Source organism: Melopsittacus undulatus, chromosome 2 (assembly GCF_012275295.1).
Source record: "Melopsittacus undulatus isolate bMelUnd1 chromosome 2, bMelUnd1.mat.Z, whole genome shotgun sequence".
Taxonomy (NCBI): Eukaryota; Metazoa; Chordata; class Aves; order Psittaciformes; family Psittaculidae; genus Melopsittacus; species Melopsittacus undulatus.
Genome location: NC_047528.1, coordinates 69,450,074 through 69,475,277, shown reverse-complemented (window position 1 = coordinate 69,475,277; position 25,204 = coordinate 69,450,074). Strand labels below are relative to the sequence as shown.

At 43.3% G+C, this 25,204-nt stretch overlaps 1 protein-coding gene across 1 annotated transcript in view; it reads left to right on the top strand.

The window, feature by feature from the left end:
• Nucleotides 1–16,922: 16,922 nt before the first annotated feature.
• The window catches only part of ZBED1 (zinc finger BED-type containing 1), a 60,658-nt gene continuing 52,376 nt past the window's right edge, over nt 16,923–25,204 (top strand). The window contains exon 1 of the mRNA XM_031051166.2: nt 16,923–17,301. The gene's annotated coding sequence lies outside the window, so the exon portion shown is untranslated. The remainder of the gene's footprint in view (nt 17,302–25,204) is intronic.

The following is a 25,204-nucleotide window of genomic DNA, read 5'->3' as shown; positions in this document are numbered from 1 at the left end:
ATACAATCCCAGAAACACAAGCCCTCCTCTGTGTCAACAGTTGCTGTCTACTGCATCAAAACCAGACACTGCCATCTTCTGTGTTGCAAAAATAGTTTGATCAAGACCGAAGTCTTCTGCAGAATTGAATTACCACCAATATATGCTTCAGCCTGAGGGCTCACCCTCTCCAAGAAAGAAGGCATGACTGCAGGAACTGCACGGTGCCTCCTGTGAGAGAAAGGAGTTCTGCCACTGCTGAGGAATGTGCCTCTCAGGGCAAGGCCCAAAGGGCTACCTGTACTCTGTGACTTGAGATGCTGAGTATGACTGACCAGCAAGTCAAAAGATCCATCTCCAGCACATGCATTGAGGTATGAAGCAGGAAAGAAACTACTGCTGGGAGCTGTATCTCATCTCAGGTGTTTGGGGAATGTGACTCAGGAGTCAACTGGGCGAGTGCTCTGCTGAGGGAAAGACATAGAATCATAGAATCACAAAACGGTTTGGGCTGGAAGGGACCTTTAAAATCACCCAGTTCCAACACCCTGCCATGGGCAGGGACACCCTCTACTAGACCAGGTTGCTCAAAGCCTGGCCTTAAACACTGCCAGTGATGGGGCAGCCACAGCTTCTCTGAGAAACCTGTTACATAATGGCAGACTCAGACAAAGTGGGCTGGGCTCCCTTGTCTCTTTCTTCCAGTGGTGTTTGCTGTTAGCTTTCCTCTAAATCCATGAAAACTGTTAGTGAAACCCCATTAGTTTCCCTAAGAAATTCTCACCTTACAGGCTTTACAGTAATGTACTTAATCCAGAGTCTAACCATTCTCAGGTACCTCCCCCCTCCAAATTCTGCTGTTCTCTTTAATGTTCAGGCAAGAACAAGAAATATTTGCATATCTCTATTCAGAAGCCTCTTCTAAGCACACCATACAACTGCTGCACAGGGCAACATCTTTTACTGATCTATTAATAATTATAATCATAACAGTAGCAAGTAACTATGAAGCACAACTACAGAATATGAATCCATGATCTTATCCCAAGGTAAGAATGATAAGAATAACAGTATGAGTAATATTTTACAATCATCTAGCTACCAAGATTATATTCCTACAACACTAGACAGACTTGTTGCTTTTATTTTAAAGACTGTCTAATTAAGAGCACTCCTGATGTGTCTAGGAAGTTCGAAGGGTTTAGGCAATTGCTGTCACACATTCAAAGTAAATCAGACTGTTAGGCTCTAATATTTACATTCCACAATTTCTGGCTTGCTACATTATATTCCCAAAGTAAATATCATTGCAGTGTAGGAAGTTATTTACAAAAGAAAAGCTAAGGAAAGCTATTCCATCATTTCTATTTTCATCAAGGTGAAAAACATGCTCTTGCAATCATCTTACTGGGCTCAATTCTATGCTCCATTAGCAGGAAAATCTTCCACTTAAGTAAGCACGGATGTCGATTTTGTAAGAGAATTTGGTATTCTGTAGCAACACCTTGTCTTGCTGTCAGTAAAGTCAGTGGGAGACATGCTTCTGAAGGTAATGATGGTAAAATGAGATCTTTGGTGGTGTTCCCAGTGCTACACCAGCAGGAAAAGAACCACCAGTTTCACAGTTCATGGAAGTGACCATCAAAGAATTGATTTGCTTCTGGTAAAAAAACAAATGGGAGTGGGCCTGAAATTTAAGAAATTTTAAAGTAACCTGCACTGAAGCGTGGGAAGAACATCAGACCTTAAGCATTTTAGTAATCCTCAAGTGGAGAAATCACATTGATTCAATGACTTCAATGCTCCAATTAATGTCAATATGCATGCAAACAGCACCTGAAGCTGCTGATTTTATTTAAAACAAACAAAAAAAGTTAAATTCAAAATTCCCTGTGTTCCCTAGAAATGCCACAGAAACTAATGAAACCCTTTGTTCTAAATGAAGGTTGTTTCAGTTTTCCAGTCAGCAATATTCTTTTCAACTTTTAGTTTGGAAGTAAGCAGAAGAATCCTCAGTTTTATCCAAAATGTGTTAAATTTTGACTGTGATTTGTTTGCATTTTCCTACTTTGAACTCTTTCATACATACTAAGCAATGCTCTCAGGTGACCTTCTGAAATATACTGAAATCCAATTTGGCAGTTGGAGACAGCATATAGCTCCAAAACCATCTCTTCAGTTACTCTGTAGGATTGTCTACCCCCTGATATCATGTACAAAAGCCCTTGGAGCTCTCCCTAGAGATGTTCACAGTGGGCAGTTAAGGAGGGGCGGTGCACAGATCTCACCAACTCTTCTGCATATTTCAAACTTACAATATTGTCTCTGGACTTAGGCCAGCGAAATAATTTAACTTCTCATGGCAGACAATTTTTATCTTCGGCATAGTTAATGCTCCCCAAATAATTAAAAAGATCGGCCTACAAAGCTGTTGGCTTAGGAGAAATAAGAAATTAGTTAACAGATGTGTGTTTCAGTAATGTTACTTTTAATCAGCTGAATCACAAAATTCTTCCAGTTCTAAGTTTATGCAAAAAATATATAATATTCATCTGAGCAGACACACAATTCCAAACATGCGCCTTTTCCATCAATTATTGGCAGAGTTGTTCATAGTTTATTGCAGACATTCCCAAATGCTTATAAATTATATTGTATGATTGGATGCTTTTATAAAATTGATCAATATGAAAGAAATGTTCATGATTTGTTCTTCTGTTTAAAGTGTCACTTGTTTATCAAGGTTCAGCCTTCATAAATTCTGAATTCATGAGCTGAATACCCAGGTTAAGAAGTAATAATAACAATTGCTCTCAGGGTTCTTGATTGCTTATTGCCAAGCAGCCCTCTACTGCCTCACCCTGCAGCAGGGTACTCAGGTGACAGTCACACTGGGCTGGCCATCAGGGCCACATCTGTGCTGGTCACGTTAAGCACGCTTTGGGAATGTTTCAAGGCATTGCTTTAGCTTGACCAGGTGCCCAGAGAATTTGCAGTCATGGTTCAGGGGTCAGCACAGCCACAGATCTGTCCAAATACACCAGGTGCATGGAACCGCCCTGCTGTCAGTGTCTGAATGCTCAGTAGGTGCAGGCAGGTGTTCATTGCCTCTGCCAGGTAATAACCCTCTGCATATTTAACTTACTAGCATAGGCAAAGCTTTAGGGGCAGCAGTACAGCTAAACTAACGTTCATATCAATCAACAGCAGATGAACAATTAATAGAAGATGAAAGAAGTAGTGTAATCTGTACAACTCAGTTGATTTCACACTCGTATTCATCTCATCTTTCTTAAGTAACAATTACAGCATTTACTGATTTTAGATCCTTGGTAGAATAAAAACAGGTAAAAAGATTAGAGCAACTTAAACCATCTTTTCTTTGAGACCCGTGAAAACCTGTACCTTTGAGTTGCTGCTGATTCCCATTTTTCAGTTGTTGCCTCTGTCTTGCAGCACAGCTCCAAAAGACTGCTACCACATCAATGATGAATAGGCCGGGCAGCGATACACTACTTTGGGGAAAAACAAACAGTAAGGGAAGGAGTAGCTGAGGCAGGGGAGAGGAGGGAAACATTAAAATGCATGTAAAGCAAGGCTTACAACACAGCACAAATCAGCTAAGTTGAAGTATAAGCTATGACAGGAATCACATGAAACGAGTTCTGCAGCATCTGCCACGTCTAATGTATGCCCTATGGGACTCCAGCTGGAGCTCCAAATCAGGATCTTACTGCAGCCAACCACACTTGCCTTTCCACAAAAACCTCTCTCTGCCTTTTTATCAAGGGAAACGCCACAGGTAATTCAGGATGAGAGTTCCACTGGGTCTTGGGAAACCTATGGGCCATGGCAAAGGGATCAGTCTGACTGCGGTCCCTCATGGACCATCTGCCACTGACAGTAGAATTCATGGGTTTGGGAGGTGGAACAACTGACAAGTAAATCTCCGCATATTTTCCTCAGTATCCTTCTCTACAAACTTCTTTTCCCTCCCAAGCACAGACCACTTTATCCCCTGGCTTCTCTGTTATACCTAATTGGAAGTCAGCCATCTGATATGGTCATGCTGCTCTTCCAAGTGTATGTGGCAGTCTGGTGTAGGTATTTGGAGCGTGATTCATCAGACCAAGGGTGGATATATACATCTGATCTAGTTGTCTAGACTCCATTTGTCATTTACTGAAACAGATACTTCTACCAAATGACTCATCTTATGCTAAAGTTGCTTTCTGAAATGAATGGTATGCCAGAAAGTGCCCATTTCCCTCCATTAATTTCAAAGGGAGTTCAGATGTGCTTCAGACATCTGAACTCTGCATAGGAGTGCAGGAGACAATATGCTGCACAGGAGGTGCAGGATTGTTCAAACTTGGTCTGTTGCTAGAAGCAGATGTCAGTTTACTCATTTCTAGAGATCAGGTACGCCTCCTTGCCAAGCACAAAGCCCAAGGTCCTTGTGGCCTTTTACTTCCTCACAGCTTTTAGGTTTGGAAAGACTGAGCCAAGCAGCCACCCCTAGCCCAAGGGAAGAAGCAGTTGTGGGCAGTGGTCTTCTGAGAGACTCCCATTCTCAAGTTTTTACTTCACCACAGTAAAAGTGCAGGCATAGCCAGATGTGTAATTTTTGAGTTTCCCAGGCCAATACAAATTTACAGACACGTAAGGAACCCCTTCAGAGCAAAGCCTTATTTATCCTCTTAGTCATGGGTACAAACCACAGGATTTATCAGGGATGCGAAAAACACCCTGCTCAGTCCCCCCCAGTGGTCCCTCCAACCAGTATTCCAACTCCAGCAGTGGCAGCAGAATATATTATTTAGGTAGAGTACGTGAGCCTACCATTTTCTGCCATCTGTTCCCTCACATCTCCAGAATGGAGTAATTTCATTCAGAAGTTGAAACTTTCCCTAGGCTTCCTTACCTTTTCTACCCAGACCTGCAGGGATTTTATTGGAGTGCTTGTTTTCGGTTTGAATTGAGGCAGTTTACCAGGGCTTCTAACACAATATTTATAACAATATCAATACAATAATACCAATACTGTATGAGTCCTGGAATACCTATATGGTATTTAAAACAACAGAAGTATCTAGATATAACACTTTCACCTGACTGCCAGCCATTCACTGCAATCTTGAATACAGAGCATCTGACTCAGCTGATCATTCCCTACATCGGGAGAAACTGCTTGCCTGCTGATAGCTTTTTTGTCTATTTCCTTAGATACCTATTTGTGCCCACAGCCCTCTTTCTAGCCTGTCATCCTCTGTTGGCTTATGTTCAGACTTTCAAGAGCAAATTGTTCTTAGTCTGCCAGGAATCAGAAAGGGTATATTCCCCAAAAAACAGCATCATTATTGCCTTTTCAAGGATTCACATTGCTTTGCTTTTCTTACTGGCCCTGCTACATCTTTCATTTGGTTTAATTCTCTGTGCTGAGGCAAAATAATACCTCCTCAGTAATGTGTGTATGATATTAAAAATATTACACATAATTGCCTTGTTTGTTATACTTTGCAAGTCTAATGGCGTTCTACATCATGTTCCTCAGGTCTTGGATACTAAAGTCTTGGTTAGTGTGAGGATCCCAGCCTTCACCGCACAAAGGAAGTATTTCTACCCCTCTTTGTGGCAGTGTAAAGCTTAAAAACATTATTTTGTTAAAAATAAAAATGTGAAAATCTGGAATCAATTTCCTATAAAAAACAGGCTCATGATTTTTGCGATTATGCATCACTTTGGTGGGGGCAGGGAGGAAGGGACATTCATTCATTATTACTGAATATTTGCAGGTGGCAATATTAACTATGGAAATTTCATCTTTGGGAATGGTTTGTCACCAGTGTCTTCAGAACAGTAATAATATCCTTCTCCCATTAGTTTGTGTGAATATATGTAGTCCTATGGTCTAATAATATTCTCTCTGCAGGTTTGGACCCTGATCTTGCAAGCTGTATTTTGTACCCATGGAAAGTGCTGCAGTGATATGCAGTAGTAGTATGCAGAAGTAAGAAACCCTGGCTGTGTAAGATAACAGATCTTGCAGATAAGCAAATTGAGTGCAAAAAATAGGAGACATTTAGTTTATCTGTATTAAATTTGCCTTTACAAGAAATCACACTATATTCAAACTCTGCGATATTAAAATAGAAGACAATTTAATACACAGTTTCTGTTCATTAACTGTTCTTTACTCCAAAAGTCAAAGGATGCACCTCTTCTCAAACCCTCTCTCCAGAAGACACACAAACACCAGCATAGAAATAGGAAGAGGGGTTTTAACTCCAAATCTGAAAGGTTGATACCTTCCTTTCGGTCCCATTAGGTGGAGCTCTCAGACAAGAAGAAATGACCAAAAAAAAACCCAGCAGGCACCCTTAGGAATTATTAGTACTGTACTATGCGGGTATTTTTCCCTGCTGAGAGCCCTCTCCTCTTGATAGAATTCATTTGTATCCAACTAGAAAGCTTATTACATGCTTTCAAAACTACTATTACTCAGCAACCTGCCTATACAAGGTTTTCATTAGCTTAACACATTACTAAGAGATCAAGCTGCAAACTTTCGAGGTAGCTGAATGCTGCATCACTGGGGTCAGCATAAATAACCAGACCAACAGAGAAATGGTTATGGAGATAGGGAAGCAGAGCAGGTAAAGAATTTAAGAGCAATACATAAATCAGAAAGTTCCAGCAAGTGCTTGACCTTGTCTCCACTAATGATGGAAGTCTACTGACATGAATGGTGCAGGATTCAGCTGAAAAATTCCTCATGCAGACACAAAGGCATAACACAAATGAGAATAGGAAAATGTTTGTAACCTGATTTTCTGCTGTTTTCCAGTTTCTATTCTTGTTTTGATTTTGTACTTCATGTATTATATTCTTACAAAGTTTTGGGGTAGCTCTCCCAATGCCTACTACAAGGGGAAGGACAAAGACTACCCTTTGTGAAGTACTGAGCAAGCAATGGACAGAATGATGGGTACATATTCCTAAGGCTACTGGCTCTTACACTGATTATTCATTATGTGCAGTAACTCAGCAATGTCAATGCTTTTGCTAACTAAGTGGCTGTGGCTGGCAAAATGGAAAAGAGGAAAACAATGTAATATAGACAATTATGAGAATTACAGAAATTATCAGAGATTGTCCAGATATACATGGAAGGAAGAAGTCTGAACTAGTTCCTGTTAGACTACACTGTGTTTAAAATAAATGATTGACTTAATTTAATCAATTTGACTGTGATTAAACCCTGCTAGTTTTACCTTTCTGAAAGCAAACAGGACACGTCTATAATTGATCATTTCAGTAAAGCTTAGCTTACCTCCTAGATTTATTCTTGATACAAAAATCTGATCATTTCAAGACCATTGAGATCTGATGCTGGCAGGTCATTTTTATTTTATGTTTGAAATATCATCTGTCTAGTTTCAGGTTTTGCAGCAAAACTCGACAGTGCAGCAGACACTTGAACAGTCTGAAAATCTGTTCCATTTTCACTTCTTAAAACCTGGACTCCTTGTGCCCAAAGTAAAAACTATTTAGCCCCTTGTCCTAAAATAAGTAATATGCAGTGTCTGTGAAACATGAGAACTAGCAATTTCATGTCTGTGTTGAAATCAGTTTGCCTCATTATCTGACAAGGTTTAATTTTACACACTACCTAGATTTGTTTCACCAACGTAAAAAGAAAACTTCTGCTAGTATAGACTGCTGCAATGTGAGAAGAGTGTCTCATCCCAATATTGAAGGCTTCTTCCATGCTTCCAAACTCTTCTGCTCTGCATGTTTCCCCAGAGGAATGATTTGTGATCAGTATGAACTTTTAAGCTTTTAATTTTTCCTGTCCCAAACCTGCTGCTGACATAAGAAAGGTGTCACAGGTCAGAATATGACCTTTCCTTCTTGAGCCTGTCACCATGGATCAGGACCGTTCTGGAGCACTGGGCAACGTGCACTGGTTCCAGAGGCTGCAGCTGTAGCTTCCACAACCAGTTACAGAGAGCAGAAAAAGCCAGAGCTTCAGGAGCACATCTTACTTCTAACTTCCCCTCACCTGCCTTCAGGATGGCCTTAATGGCTACAGAAGCCTATGCATTGTGGTATTGATCAGCTCAATTCTCTCTCATATATGGTCACTCATAGCCTCTATGTACTTATCCTGAGACCCCTAACTCTAATGGAGGGAGGAGTTATCCCTGTTTTCCCTTTCAGGTTAAGTAACTTTAGTGCTATCCTGGGAGCCTACAGCAGAGTAGAAAACTGAACCTGATTCTGGTTCACCCTATACTTCAAGGTGACACTGCACAAAGAGATGACTGTAAGTCTGATTTAAGCTTCAAGAAACAGAATTAAGGTTACAACAGTCTTACCCTGTTTGCCTAGATACCAGAGAGAAGCAAGCAGGAGAAGGGTTGACCGTAGAAAGCTGAAGCACTTGATGCCACACGGTGAGCCTCTGACAAAGTCCTGTAGGCAAAGAACACAGTTGGTAAGATTCACCTGGCTAGGCATGACAGAACCATTATGCCAATTTTCCCAGTGTAAAGCAATAAGCTCTCTCTCCAAATCTGAAATTTTCTCCACAGAGAGCTTGTTTTTAAGAGATGAGTGGTGTTCAATGGAAGTTTTTCCAGCAGAAAATTCCCCTCCAGCTTCCCAGTGTCCACACACCTGAACAGGTGAGAATGTTCTCTTACCCATGATTCAGTATTGTGCAACAGTGTGGTTAAAAGACAGAAAGTCAATGTCAACTACCGAGACTTCCATAAAGTCAAATTAAAAGTGTCAAGCTATTGTGACTACCTTTGTCAAAATCTGGGTGACAAGCTCTGCTGTGCAGCAAAATGTGCTTGTTTCGCAAAACGCTGGTGAGGAACAGCCGGATGCTGCTCCTCAGGAGGCTGCAGCTACACAAACCTTCTGGCTGCATCTTCTCAGCTTGCACCTGACCCTGGCACCCGGAGCTGAGCCACCTCATAGAAAGGGAGAGCCTGAGAATATAGCTCATGCAGGTGCTTGGGGCTCAGAAGGAAAACAGTGTGATCTTGATGAGAAAAATAATAGCATTCACACAGCCAAAATTCCAATCTGCTACTGATTGTGCTGCACCACTCCCTTTCTTTCATTCACCTGATTTGGACATGGTGCTTTGAAGAGAACATAAATACACTTCTCTTGACTTCTTTATCTATCCTTTAGGAAAAATGCTCAGTGCTTGTACTGTGTATCCTAATACGGTTTCTTTTTGAATATCTATTTCAGAAAACACACCCCTACTGCAGCACAGTGCAGCCTATAGCAATGAAGAGGAATAATAACAAAATCCTTAAAGACAGATCAGGCATTCTGAGTGCTATGCTTGGGTCAAACTTGAATCTGAAGGGCTTTTATATATAATCAAAAAGATGTTTTCTCTCAGTCTCACAATAAGTTATATGATGCTGGAAATTTCTGCTGGTCATTATGTGAAATTATTAATTATTAATTATCTGAAATAATTATACTTCTTAAAGTCAAACTTTCATTTGCTCTGAATAAATCCAGCCTCCTATTTAGTAACAGTCTTCTCTCATTAAGCTTTCTTGAGACCTCATCCTGACAATGGGTGCACATTGGCTATTAAACACAGGTGGTTTGTGAGGACCCTGAGATGCCGTGCTAAGCAAAGCTTCCCAGCCCAGTTACATGCTTCACTTAGGACTCATCTGTTCAAAACCTGGTAATCCTGCACATTTGTTTAAACAAGTGGCTCTGCCATGACCAGCCCTGACCTACTTTCCTCAATGGCTTATTTGTTGCACACACGTTTCAGCTTTCCTCCAACTATACTCAAGCACAGCCTGCCTTTTGCTGTTAGCAAAATGCTCAAAACAAGGGGGCCCTGATGAGGGAACACCAACATCACTCTGCCACACAGAGCAGAAAGTACAATGTATTGCCAGCATCCAGCATAACCAGAGGTTGTTATCTGCTCTTCAAGTGAGCTTGGGATTAATTTCTCTTAGATGGCCAGTTTGACTTCTTATTGCACAGAAACAGAGCAGCAAACCAAATATAAACACATAACTCTTGCAAAATAAAGAAACCTATAGAAGAAAATACAAATGCAGTTAAAGGGTAACAGTGTTTAACAGTGACCATGTCTAACCTCTCTTCACCATTCGAAAGAGATAGATGGAAGACAAAACTAAATCACTCTGTGCAGAGTACGCGTCTCTTAATCTTTTCAATAGAACCACAGTAGAGTTTTCTGTTGGTCGTATCGATCTCTCCCACGTTGCACGTGACCTATCATATTTTTTTCCAAGACATCTTTCTGTTCTTTAAATGACAGCTTGATTGCTGGAGCCAATCTCCATCACAGCAAAACTATTTATCTAGTGGTACGGGTGAGTGGCGCTATTAGTCCTGAAGTCCTGTTGTGTTGCCACTGGCTAGAGAAAATGATTTTAAATTGAATGGATTCTGTTTTGATGTCCAGTATCTAAATTTTTTACTTCAGAAGTGGTTTTCTAAAGGCGCACTCAAGAATAGAAGGCCTCTCCCCCTGCCCCCAACTCTTCCACTGAACTCCTCCACACAATGTCAGGCAATTCCCAGATGTTTTGCAAATAGCTTGCCTTTGACTTCGGGTCCCAGTAGAGATTTTTCATTCCAAACATGGTATAAAATGACAGTTTATGCTTCAGTGAAAATAAAAAAATCCATAACCCAAGGTATTGGTAGAATGCTCATGTAGGAGCATAGAGGATGAGTTAAGTTGAGAAGGGAAGGGAAAGGTGAGGTGTCAGTAACTGGCTTAGTTCTCTCTCCCTGCACTAAAGGACTAATGACTGATTAGCATGATTATATAACTGAAATAAGTGAAACAGAAAAATCTCCTTCTATAGACTTCACCATTGCACCACGAATGAGAAAGCATGAAAAGAATTCTCTTTTGTAACCTGATAGAAACATAGCTGAGCCATATTAACCACCTCTTCAGATGGACATGTGCCTAAGCTTTTCTCTGTCCTCTGATGTGAAAGACACATATCAAAAGTGGTGATGGACAATTAGGTCAGAGATACCTCCTTTGCTCATCCTTTTCCTTAACTCTCTTGCTGAGTTTATTCCGTGTTCTTAAATTCCTGTAGGTAAAATTGAAGAACAAAAGTGCAGCTGGGGTTTGCGCAAGTGGCAATTTGAAGAGTACCTTCATTCTCTAAACAGCTTGACTTTTCTTGTCAGGGAAGCATTATCTGTCAAACTACATGTTCCTCCTCATCCCTCAGCTCCAGCAACATGTTGCTGATATCTGAAAAGGGCTGATATCCATCAACATCCAGCATTTAGCCAAGTTAAATCCACAACAATAAAGTAATGCACTCATAACCACTTTCTACTCCTCCTAGACAGAATTAAGTAAATCACCCAGACTTGGATAGCGAGTCAGTGCTACAGGCAATAGTGGAGCTGAACTTTTCCTGAGTCTTAACCCTACTGTGCAACCACAAACTCTTGTGGTCTGTCAGTAACGACATTAACCACTCTGGCAGAGAATGACACGAAGAATAAATCCAGCTAGCACCAACCACAGCCTTAGCTAGGTACAGGATGAAATTCAGCCTGGGGAGAAGAGTGAACACAGTCCCTATGGCCAGGCCACGCTAGTCCATGTGAACCATCTCCCTTCTTTTTCTGGGATGGAGTATCTGCACCATGAGCCAGATACCCTGCATGATGCCCGGGGCACCTCTGAGTAGCCCCAAAGGAAAAAAGAATTGGTAGTCCTCTTTTGTCATCTCCCATGGAAAGGTAGGACCGCTTGTGTCTGCAGCTTCAAGAGAGCCAGGGAAAATAGAGCTACTTGATTTTCTGTCCCAGTTTGAGGCCTTGATTTGATAAAGATCCATTCTTATAGCTTTGAGTTGTTTTAGTTGATTTTTCTTGCCTTTCATTTCCCAAACACTCTAACTTGGAAAGTGGAACTCCACTACCCCAGGAGGGTATTACTGATGTGATTCATCATGACAATATGTAACTCCTGTCTCCTTCCTGCATTTCTACTCTTGAGTGTTCTATAAAGAACATCTTTTTTCAAAGCTGTGTTGTGCAAAGGATGCCTGTAATCTGTTCTTTACTGTGGCCAATAAGCTTTCCCATCTCCAGTCCCCTCCCCATAAAGTACCATTACTCAATATCTCTCCTTGCTGTGAATCTTTTCAAACTGTAAAGTTTTACACTTCCTTACATTAAGCTGCATCTTCTGAATAATGCTGGTGGACTATGAACTCTTACAGTTAAGAGTTTTCTCATGGCTCTGGGTCATACAAATAGCTGACTAGAGGGAGGTCCATTAATCAGCATCACTGATAACTCAGAGATTGTTTTCTGGCTCCCTCTTTCGAGAGGAAGACCTGCTTTGTGTGTTTGATTGCCCTTGGTGCCGCTCGTTCATGTTTGCCCAGGCTTTTATGCTGCGCCCATCATTGTGAAACGTGAGATGACTGATAACTCTCTTCTAATTCACTGAATAGATACTGTCTCGGCAGCAGCACGTTTTGGCCTAAAAAGGAGTATTTGAGGCCTGAAATGTAATCTATAGATTTATCCAATCTAATTAGTGCCACTAGCATCAGTATTTTATGATACAGACATATATTCACTCAAGCTACAGAGTCAGCTGCCAGGCAGGCATCCCATCAATTTGTGGTCACTTCTGGCTTGGAAAGGATTTAAAAGATGCTATAGAGGTGGAAGGCTCTGAAGCACACTATCAGTCCCTTAAACAACATCTTTTTCTATGACTGTTCATTATCTTTTATTAGACTGAATTCCAGTTTTCACTAATTTCCTTGTCCTTTCATTACTTTCTTGTAATTAGGTAAAATTCTGGTTTTGTGGAAGTCAGTGATAAAACTTCTACAGCAAAAAATACTGAATCTATCTATTTTTTAAGACAATAGATTGAGAGTTGGGCTAAATTAATATGCATTGAGCACCGTGCAGCAATGACAGATAAATTGCCATGCTCAAGCTCACTTGCTGACAATTGCCTTTGGTATTTGTAACATGTGTGGCCCTCTTTATTGCAAACACATTCCAGGAACAGTTGGCTATGTGCGTTCACTGGGCATCTTAGATATGGTTCTGACACTTGTTCTCCAAGGAATTGTTCTGTGCCTCTCAAAATCATTCTAATAAACCAGAATGTATCTCCTGACATTTTTTTTTTGCACCTAGAATTCCCATGAAGCCATTGAAAACCGGACATGCAATGAAAGATTGTATTCAGAAATGATCAGTCTGCGTTTGACTCTGAACTGGAGTCATCTCCAGATAACACCAGTGTAAATCACAAGCCTTTCACTGACATCCCTGAAATTACATGCAAAAGCAAACTGCCCCCAAAAAGAAAGGGATCCGGCTGGCTGGTTGTTTTCTTGGGTAAAGGAATGAAAAAGAAAATTATTTATTTCAACCTGAACTCATCAGTCTTCTGCCCAATCTGCCTGTCTTTAATTGCAGTAGGGAAAACACACTGGGTTTGCATTGCTGCTAGTGTCAGGTTTACTGTGAGAAAGGATTAATAACTATGACTCCTTCAAGCACCCAGCTCTGCCAGCGCAAGCCTTATCCACCACCACAGACCAGTGGTTGTTCCCTTTTTAAACACTGCAGCCCGCTCCCAGGCATTCAATGGCTTCTGATCCCCTCCCACACCAGGGATGTGCTATGAGTTGTCTAGATTTGTCTCCACTAGTGGAATCGGGGATAACATGAGCTGGCCAAACCTGAGAATCTAAACCATCCCTGCCTTTCCAATAGGTTCTGGCTGATCTGAATAAATACGCTGGCAGGAGGACTGGAGAGGTGACAGGGAGTGGTGATAACTTCATATTGGCTAAGGCTGTCTGTGAGCTCAACAAGAAACAGCCCAGTCTTCTTGTGCTCTCTGTGTTGCATAGGCATTTGGTACATTAGCACGGAAGTTAATTTGGGCATTTAAAGCTGCCTGCATTAATGTGTGACTGTGGGTCTTTTCACCCATCTTTTGTGTGTGTTCTTCCTTGCAAATGTGTATTTGCTGCAGCACACATTCTCAAAGGGAATTGAGAAGGAGAAAACTCAAAGCTACATGTATTAATATTCCTGTTTAATTTAATATCAGCTTACAAGGTGGAAATTAAAATGATTTTTCTGCCACTGTTATCTCTCTTCACTTGGCAAAGATTGATTTCCTTCTTCCCCACTGCTTACTAATAAGACGTCTGAAAACTAAGATGGTTTTCATGTTTACTTCCTTGTTTAAATCAGCTTTCTCAACTAAGGACAGCTTTGGCAATATATTTGCTTTTTAACTTGTGATTTCTGTGTTGGCTCAGACTCCACCAGTGACAGAACATCAAACATGGAGAGGCTATATATTTTTAATTACTCAGGGATGCCCTTGTGCATAAGTACATGCAAATTAAACAAGCAGAATTCGAAACCTGTTCAGAACAGATTGCACATGTTACACAATCAGACACATTTTGGGCTCAGAAATGATGGTGCACTATTTTGCTTCTCGTGCTGACAAGTACGGAGGCATCGGCCATCACTCCATACAGCGTCATGCCATTTCTAGTGCTGTGTCTGGCACTGCCAGGTTTGGTACCACTTTCTTGAGAGCTGACAAGCCAGGGAAGCAGCTGATGGCAGCACATGAATGCTTGAGTGTGAGAATAAGCTCAACAACAAGTCTACATGGAATGACACTTTCCTACACAGGAAATAATAATGTCCAGCAAGGGGACTGGATAAAATATGACCTTTTTGGTGTCTCAAAGAATCTGACATAAGCAGGTAACCACCTGCCTTCAGGATCTAGCACTTCTTTGACACGCGGAGGATAAACTAACAAGAAAAGTTGCTGTTTGGAATCCAAGCTGCATTTAAAGGACTTGGTACGTGTACCCTGGTAGCATTACAGCTCCAGCCAAGACAAAAAATGGCTGGTGAAAATCTCTTAGCATAAGGTGGTCACACCAAAAGTAAAAGGTAGGGAATATGGCCACCTGCATATTGCAGATGAGGAAAAGAAACTAAAACACTAGAGACAGAGGCAGCAAAGTGAGCTGACCATTCCTCCAGCACAAAAAAGCTGAGCTTTTTCCAAAAGTAATGTGTCCTGCAGCACATTCTCTTGGGATATTATCTCATACCCTTTAGACATTTCACTGTGTCATAAGTCTCCTTATTTAAGAGCCTAACATTTCTCCTTCACACTTTCTTTCCATTGCCTTTTTTAAATCCCCATGCTCAGCATTAAGAAGAATTTTTCCACTAGGGTGTTTATGCTTTGAATACCTATACAACATTATCTTACCTTCTTCCTCTCAAACAAATCCTTCCTTCATCCAGTTTATACGTTTAGAAGTTTTGATCTTTCATTCTCCCTCTTGATGGAGTTGTTCTTGTCCTTCTTGGGGGACTGATGTCTCAAGGTTTCTTTCAGCCTTATCTTACATGGTTCCATGACTTTCTTTAGTGTTCTGTATTTATGATACAGTTGCACCCAGAACTGAAATCCAGTGAGCACCTTCTGTGAAGATGCATATGGCTTTGTCCCCATGAGCGATGCAAGATGACAATCCCTCACATTGTACCAGAAGCAGCTTACACTGTATGAGCAGCCTGTGTCCTTCTGTGTGTGCTCCTGCTGGCCACCTGCATGGGTGACCTGAAGCAAAAGCATCTTTATCTCTGGTTGCCTCCCAGAGCAGGGCTGGTTGTAAGTCACCTTGTTCTTGGTCCTGGCCTGCTGTGCTGGGCCACAGGCTGGTGTCTGGACACACTTCAAGTGATAAGTGCTGTATGGTGTGATGCAGTTTGGGCACTGCTGGTGCTACAGAACTCTGTGGCAAGTTGAAGGCTGCACTGTAGTTGCTGCTAGGGGGTCGGTATGCAAGTGATGGTCTTTCATCCAGTTTCTATCTTCCTGTCTTATTTCTGTGCTACCTGTCCTGTGGAGCCTTTGGCCACAGAGGCCACAGAGCCACGGGGTTTTTCTTGCCAGGTGTGACCCTTACCGACCTACCAGAATAAGAAAAAAGCCTTTTAATTTCATCAGTGCTGTGGAGGGGTGACCTTTCCACTTAGGAAGCAGGGACAAGCCTCAGTCACTCTCCCCACCGCCCGTGGGTCCCCAATGGGCACTGAGGGTGATGGAAACTCCTAGTGCGGGCGGAGGGGGTGCACTGGGGGCACACACTCCGGCCCCCTCACACTATCCACCCTGCAGCCACCGCCACGGCACGCATTCGGGCAGCGTGGGGCGGGAGGCAGCGCAGGAGGCGGCAGCGCAGGAGGAGGAGGGAGGTGGGGGAGAGCGGCGGCGAGGGGAGGGAAAACATCTGCTGGGCGGAACACAGCGGCCGGCGCGGTACCAGTGTGCCGCGGTTGGGCTGACCGCGCTGCCGGCGCCTGCCCGTGTCCTCCCCCCGCCCCGCAGCTGCGTCCGGGGCCGGGGGCGGCTGCACCCGCTGCGTCCCACCTGCAACTTTCCCTCCGCCGTGGATGGCTGTCTCCGGAGACCTGCAGCGCAGCCGGGCGCCTGACACCCGTCCCCCATGGGACACCCCTGCGCTTAAGTTTGCCGGCACCCGGTTCCCCTCCTCCGCCGCCGCAGAGAGGGCTTGAAGCCGCGGCGGGGGCCGCGGTGCCCATGGCCGGGCGCCCCGCGGCGCCGAGGTGTCCGTGCGCGCCGCCCCGTCCCGCCCGCCGGGCAGCCACCGCGCCCGCCGGAGCGCCGCAGCGGGAGCGCTGAGGGAGGCAGCCCCCGGCACACCGCCACCGGCCCCGCCACAGCCGCCGTTGCCTGCCGGGTCGCTGGCGGCGGCGGCGGCGGGGCCGCGGGATCCGTTCGCGTTCGCTGCCCCCGTGTAGTTCCCGAGTCGTGTGTCCTCGGTGGCGGCCCGCGGGTGACATGCAGTCCCTCATCTCTCCGGTGACCAAGGCTATCCTGGTGGCTTTGTTCATCTTCGCCATCCTGCTGATCCTCTACGTGATTCTGTGGTACATCTGCCGCGATGTGGATTGCGACCATGGGATCTGAGCGGCGCCGCGGGGCCAGGGCTTAGGAGCCGCGATTCACCCCGCGGGGCCGGCAGCGGGAGCCCCGCCGGGCGGCAACCGCCGCCACCGCGGCTGGAGCAGGGAAAGGGAAAAAAGAGGAAAAAAAGAAAAAAATTAGAAAAGAGGGAAGACCCGAGCGGCGAGAGCCCGGAGAACAACGGCAATCGAGAAACCAACCTGAGCTTGACCTTCAGAGACCAGGGTGACCCGGTGAGTCTCCGCGCTCCGCGGAGCGGGGAATGCGCGGGTGCGGCGGGGCTGTCTACCTCCCGCCTTCCTTCCCCTCTCCTTCCCTCCCGCCCCGCTCCTCTTCGCTCCCCTCCCCTTGCACACACACACACTCACACGCACGGATGTGGTACTGGTACCCCACGCCGCGCACACACACATGCACCCCGGTAGATTTGCGTGCGTGAGTGCCGGCTGCCCACAAGCATATGCGTGTCCTCAGGGGACGAGCGGGACGGGTCCTGCTGGCCGGGGTGAATTGTGCTTATCCCCGTCCCCCCGTTCCCCCACTTTAAATTCATGGGGTGACAATGCGGGAGCCGCTGGGGCCGTTTGAGGCCGTTCGTTTGGGGCCGTTTGGGGCCGGGGCTGTTTGCAGCGCCACATTGGTATGCAGGCGGTGGCTGCACCGCCGGCAGACCGAAAAGGTGAGCCCCAGGGATGGGGGAAACCCAGGGTGGTATCAGCCCGGAGGCAGATCGGGAGAGTAACGGAGAACGAAGGGGAACGTGTCTGGTGTCCGGCGGGCAGACCTCGGGGAGGGGTTGCAAGGCGGAATGAGTTTCTCCTTCCCAGGGACAGGTTGGTGGAAAGACGTGGGGGAGATGGCAGAAAAATGTGCCTGGGAAGTTCTGGATGGCAGCGGTCCTTGCCTGGTCTCACCGGCACTGCATTTCCTGTGTGCTACTCTGCACGAAAGGGTTAATGCTGTCCTTGTTTAAGGGTCGAATATATGACCGAGCCGGCGATGTCAGAAAAGGTGGATAAAAAAGTGTGTGGTTGATAAACATGTACACGCTGAGCGCACTGGGACGCTACAGGGGACGTATCCTGCCCGGCTGTTTTCCCACCTGAGAGAATTTGTCGTTGGCGATTTCTGCTCTTACCGTTGGACTGTATTGAGTACCATGTGCTGAAGCGATGAGACAGCAGCACATTGTGTTTAAAGTGAAAAAGACCTGCTGAAAGAAAAAGGGTCCTAAACACTCGGGCTGTAAACGTTTCTATCGTTGACAGAGAAGCAGGCAGGAGTAGGACTAAACTCTAGCGGTGGGTGTTATTGCTGATGGGGATGTTTTCGGACATGGCAGGGTGCGGATGTGCGTACACAGTGGGGAGTAAGAGTAAAATCAAATCTGTGTCTAATGGGAGGGAATGGGGACCTGGCCAAGTGTAGAGAGTAATTGTGTGATTTGGGATGATTTGATATTGAGTGTTGCAGACCGAATGCTCATCTTTGCAGCTGGTGTCTGTATTTGGAAGGAAACTGTTCAGGAGTCAACTCTCTTGCCATTTTGGTTTGTGCTTCTCTTCAGGTTGTATTTCGATGGGCTTTTGACCCCACTACTTGATCAAACATGACATTACCGTTAACGCACCCCACTAATGTGATTATAGCAGCAGTGACATAAATGTTGCCTTGCCCTGCAACTAACAGCAGCTATGCATTTGTTTACTTCCCCCGTGCACACTGAAATGTCTGTTATTCAACAGCGGGGGAAGACGGGAGGAGGAGGGGGAAGCTTTTAAAGGCATTCAAAAATGGCCATAGCTCTGTTTTTCTTGTACATTTAATTATGAGAAATGAAATACCTTCCAAGTCCTCTTCTTCAAATTTCTCTTTGCAGTTTCACTCATCAATACACTTGTTGTTGCTAAAGTGGCAAAAACCTCTTCACACTTCAACATGTCAGGTTCTGTCACATGTTCCTTCCCAAATGAACAGTGGTGCGCACCTTCTGCCCCTCTCCTGGCTGTCAGGCAATGCAGCTACAGAGGCTTTGCCATTTCATGTTAATTATTTTACAGTAAGCCAGTATTTCAAAGTGTTAGTTACAGAACTGGACAGAATGTGCCAAATTAAAATGGTTTTATTGAAACTTTAAATATTGACAGATATATGTGAATGTGATTAAATGCTTGAAGTGTTGATATGACCAAATGTGTGTTCTATTGCCCATCATTACTAACACTGAGCAGCTTAATCCTTGCAGAAACTGTGAAATAGTCCATTCAGTTATTGTGTGACCATTGGTGTTTCCAGCTGGCTTGTTACTATTTTAATTATGTAGTTTCTAGGAGACAAGGTATAGAAAATACTTTTCTTCTGACAGATTACATTCTAAATAAGGTAAATATATATGTGTTTATATATAAATATGTATATATGCATTTGTATGAACACTAATGGGTATTTTCTAGCCTAGCACAAGTGAAAAATCACAAAAGCAATGATTAGAATTATCACATTTGATTTATAGTTGAAGTCGCGGATCTGTTGGCTTTGGGTTGATACTCTGTGTGTTCATTATTGTGTATTAACAAACACAAACCCCTAAATATATGAAACTGCTGCGATGCCTGACAGAAGGGGATGAAATCCTGGCCTTGCTGAGGTCAGTGTGGAGTTTTGCAGTTGGTTTTGAAGGAGTCAGGAAAGTGCCGTCAGATTTGCATGTGAATTTGAAACAGCAGGATGTTACTGAAGTTGAGAGATCTATTAAAACATTAAACAAGGGTAGATCAGTTACAGTGGAGTGCCTTATTTTTATGTTTATTTACTTGCTTGCTCAGAAGTTGGGTGACTATTTTATTTCTAGCTAGTGTTATTAGGTGCTCCTGCCCCAACTCAACAGTTTTCACCAGCTTGCTCTCTCTTAATGTATGGTAGTGTTTCAAAGGTGGTATCTGAAATACAACCTGCAACTGAGATACAGAGTACTGTAGCAACAGGTAGATAAAGATCATCCATACATATTTTTTTGCCATAGGATGGGTTGTAGCATCATGAGTAGTACCTTTGTTCAAAGCAAAGACAACTTGTTATCGTGTTCAGCTTGAGCCAAGAGAAATCTTCCTTTACCAGATTGCAAAAATTGGTAATGTTGTAGGCTGAAAGTATGTTATTAGTTCAAAAGCAATTTAATAGGCTATTCAAGCACTGTGTAAAAGGATATTTCAAAGCTTTGCCTTTTTGTGTGAAAAAGACTGTGAAGAAGTTGCCACTGCTTCATCAGCAGAAGTGTAATGAATTTTATGGATTAATTCCTACTGCAAGGCAGCATGCTACAGGCTGGTCCCAGGAACCCTGTCACATCTGACTTAAGCACACAGTATGTTTCTAGATAGGTCATTCCTTACCCAGTCCCTATTCAGGGAAATCCCCTGAAGGTTTATTAAATATTTTGCTCGTAAAATGGATTAATGAGAGACAACATCTTCATGGTATGCCCTTATGAGTGCATCTCATTCCATTTCCCTGAAACAGGCTTAAAATGAGCATTGAAGATCATTCCAGCATAGGAGGGCCTCTGCAGAGACGAGAGGTTAGCCAAGGTCCAAAGATGGCCTTGCATTTTACGATTGCTCAGCTGTCCTTTTTTCCCTCCAGGTGAGTGTAAAGTAGAGTAGCCTTTGGGCTGCTGCCAGGCAAGACACACAGATCTGCCCTATACAGCTCCAGCCCCATTTAGCAGAGGGCTGGCTGTAATAGTGATTTCCTGCTGTCTGTTTTATGCAAGAGGTCAGATACGATCATTTTATATTTGTCTCTTTTGGCCTTAAAATCTGTGACACTTCAATTATTGGTGATGTGACAAGCAGTGAGGATGATTTGTATGTTTATAAACAGCTTGGAGGTGGGATCCTGGGGATTAATTATATGATTTATGCCATGATTAGAACACTTGCAACTGGCGGGGACCTTTGAATGACAAATTTTGGAGCGTGTTAGGGAGTAGAGTGTCACTGAAACAAGTGTATTAAACCTGCAGCATGCACAGGCTGTATCTTTTCTTCTTTCTTTGCTAGAATACTGCTCTTGGATTGGTAATGTTAATGCAAACTCGGGTGGTGTTGTAATGGAGTTATAAAGAGTGTTTGCCCTTCGCCTAAAGAGCAGGCTCGGCACACACCCGAGATCTATATGTACCATTAGACACATTAGAGCCTGGCATGCTCCCTCCCTCCTGCACAGTACTGCTTCACAGCTGGAATTGGACATTGAAACATCCAGAAAAGTTCTGCTACAGTTTCTCAACAGATTAATTTTCTCCCCAGTTTTCCTTTGATGCATGAATGTTTTATCCTTCCTGAGTGGCAATCCTCAAAACTGTGACTGTTTAGTGCGTAATGTGGTTTGTAGACAAACTACATGAATTGATTTTCCTGAAGTGGGCTGACAAAATGAGTGTATTGGAAAGCAGCACACACTTGCTTATTTGTTGTTCTACATTAAGCTAGGCTTTTCAAGTAAATATCCTTTAAAATAGCCTTTTGTTTAATTTATTTTAGTGTGTAGCTTTCAATATGGAGAGCTAAGATACAGTTCATGCAGTTTCACAGCAGCATCTGCTCTTGTTAGCGGCACTCTGAAAGCTTTCAAAATTTTAGTCAAATGAGAAAATTTGAGCTTCAGCTTGGAGTGGCTCATAACACTGGCTGCTGTTGAGAACTGCATCCTTATTTTGAACGTTCTGGTGTACTACTTCAGAATACTAAAGATTCTTACTGGCGTTTTCACGAGTCACCATTAAATTAAATCATATGTGAAGGATACCGGTAAGGTGACATTCAGAGTTTCTTTGTAGAATGTATTATGAATGTGAATTATAGCCAAGAAAAAGATACAGGGAAAAACATTGATTGTGACTGATTAAGAAAGAGGAAGGATTGGGAAAAAAGGAGAATGTTACATCAAGATGGAAGAAGAGAGACTCAGAGTGTTCACATTTTAAAAGGTGCAGCTAACATAGAGTAAAATGCTAAGCTCACAGAGCAAAAATTGCCACTTTCCTTTAGAGGAAGTGTACATACATATATACACGCACATATACACGAGTGTGTACATGTGTACATACATATGTGCAGTCTATGCGATGGAATTAGAAATCTGCATCGTTAGAATGAGCTGAGACTCTTTACATGGATTATTTTATTCCTTTATCCTTGAAACCTGGTTCTATTATTGCAAACATACACCTATTTTAAAACCAGATAGTGTTGCAGATGCTTTCTTGAGAACTTTGTGATCTAACATAAATGATACTGTAGACTGAAATTATGTATTAATCATCCTTGTAAAGAAAATACTAGCACTCTTTTCACTTTGGGAAAAAAATGAGTTCAGGTTTTATGGGCGAGAAGTACATTAATAACAAATAGATTTTATGTCTTGTTTTTTCCACTGACCTCAGAGACAAATCCTTATGTACTAGTGAAAAAGCCTGTTAGGTAATTAACCTATTAGGACCAAGAAATAGGTGTGAGAAAAGAGCACCTCAGAGAGAAGATAGCAGAATTGTAATATTTTGGCTAAAACCAGTAATAGCCAACACCTTCCTACAAATGTATAAACCTTTCATGTAACACATCTTTTGTATTTATGTCTTCTAGTGCAAAAGACAAAAGAAGCCCCCTGAAGTTATGAGTGCTAATCCTCATGTGCATTATGATGCCTTTTTGGGTATTACACTTTTTTATACAAAGCCTGCCTGAGAAAATATTTGGGTTTGAGTGGAACAGGAGAATAGATGTATCAAGGTCTAGGAAAACAATAAAAAATAGCACCTTTTGTATGAATAATGTCTTCCATATGCCCTTGTGAGATATTTATATATAAGTGGGCTTAAAACTAGATTTATCGTCAATTCCCATTCTAGTGACTTGTTTGTGTTTTCTACTGTAATACCATTCTGACATGCTTGATAGGGACTATAAGCCCTATAAGTTTCATTAAACTAAGTGGGAGTTTAATGGAATCTTGTATCAATGAAGATAAAAAGAAGACTACTGTGAGCACAGGGAAGGACATTCATCAGTATATGTTTCTGGTGACTGACATAGCATAATTGAACTTGGCTGAAGGGACCATGAAATGGTGGAATTCAAGATCCTCAGGGCGGTGAGGAAGGCACACAGCAAGCTCACTACCCTGGACTTCAGGAGAGCAGACTTTGACCTCTTGAGGAATCTGCCTCATGAAGAATCATGGGATAAAGTCCTGGAGGGAAGAGAGGCCCATGAAAGCTGGGTAATACTCAAGGATCACCTCCTCCAAGCTCAGGAATGTTGCATCTCGACAAAGAGGATGTCAGGCAAAAATGCCAGGAGGCCTGTGTAGATGAACAAGGAGCTCCTGGACAAATGCCAGTACAAAAGGGAAGCCTGCAAAGAGTGGAAACATGGACAGGTAGCTTGGGAGGAATACAGGGAAATAGTCTGAGCAGCCAGGGATCAGGTTAGGAAAGCTAAAGCCCTTATAGAATTAAATCTGGCCAGAGATGTCAAGGGCAACAGGAAAAGCTTCTATAGGTACTTCAGTGATACGAGGGAGTCAAGGGAAAATGTGGGCTCTGTCTGGAAGGAAATGGGGAGACCTGGTCACCTGGGACATGGAGAAGATAGAGGTGCTTGATGACTTTTTTGTCTGTCTCTACCAGCAAGAGCTCCAGTCACACCTCCCATGTTGTAGAAGGCAAAGGCAGCGACTGGGAGAATGAAGAGCTGCCTGCTGTAGGAGATGATCAGGTTTGAGATCATCTAAGGAACCTGAAGGTACACAAGTCCATGGGACCTGACAAGATGCATCTCCAGGTCCTGAGGAAACTGGTGGATGTAGTTGCCAAGCCATTATCCATAATATTTGAGAAGCTGTGGCAGTCCAGTGAAGTTACCACTAACTGGAAAAGAGGAACTATAACCACCATTTTTTAAAAAGGTGGAAAACCCTGAGAACTACAGGATGGTCAGTGTCACACCTCTGCCCAGCAGGATCATGGAGCAGATCCTCCTGGAAACCACGTTAAGGCACATGGAAAATAAGGTGGTGATTGCTGACAGGCAGATGGCTTCACTCAGGGCAAATCTTGCCTGACAAATTTCGTGGCCTTCTATGATGTGGCCACAATGTTGGTGGATAAGGGAAGAGCAGCTGACATCATCTGCTTGGACTGGTGCAGAGCATTTAACAGTGTCCCACGTGACATCCTTGTCTCTAAACTGGAGAGGCATAGATTTGCTGGATGGATCACTCAGTAGATAGGGAATTGGCTGGATGGTCATACTCAAAAAGTTGCAGTCAACAGCTTGTTTTCTAAATGGAGACCAGTAATGAATGGTGTTCCTCAGCGGTCAGTATTGGGATGGGATAGGGAGAAGCTCTGTGAAAGACCTGGGGTAATGGTAGGCAGCAAGCTGAAAAATAGGGTCTGACCTCAAAGCTGCCCCTGCTTTGAACTATAGAGTGGACTGAGGCCCCTTCCTTTATCCTTAATTAATACTTAAATTGTCCTAGGATTGTATGATCTTACAAACAGTGTACTCTTGAGAATCTTCTACTGGAATGAGTGCTGTGTGATACGCTTTCTTCCCTTAACTGTTTATGCATGCTAGCCAGGTAAACAAAAAAGATGGAGGCACAGAACTGGGACTGGGTCAGAGTGGGGATCTGTTCTCAGTAAGCCTGGCCATTTTAACACCTAGAGCTCCTACCCAATACTACTGGGTATGGCTTGGTCAGCTGCTGAGATGGTACATGGCAGTGCATCACTAGAGCAGAATGACTGCTGTGCTGGTATATGTGTGGAGAATGAAGCCATCACAGATAAAAGTAGCTTGAAGGTTAAAGACAAAAAACACAATGTGCTTATAGCCTGTTTAATTCTTACACCTCTGTGGGGCCTGTAGCACATTTCTAGGAACTGGAAATTAATTCAGTTACATCGCTCTAACTATAATATAATCATGCTGGGCATACTCTTGTGCAGTATAATATTTTCCATAATCTTGTCCAATTTTTATCTTACTTTGTGTTTGCCTTCAGCTGTACAAAGCCTGTTATGTTAACTATAATGTCCGTAGAGGTAGTTGATGCAGTCAGTAGGAT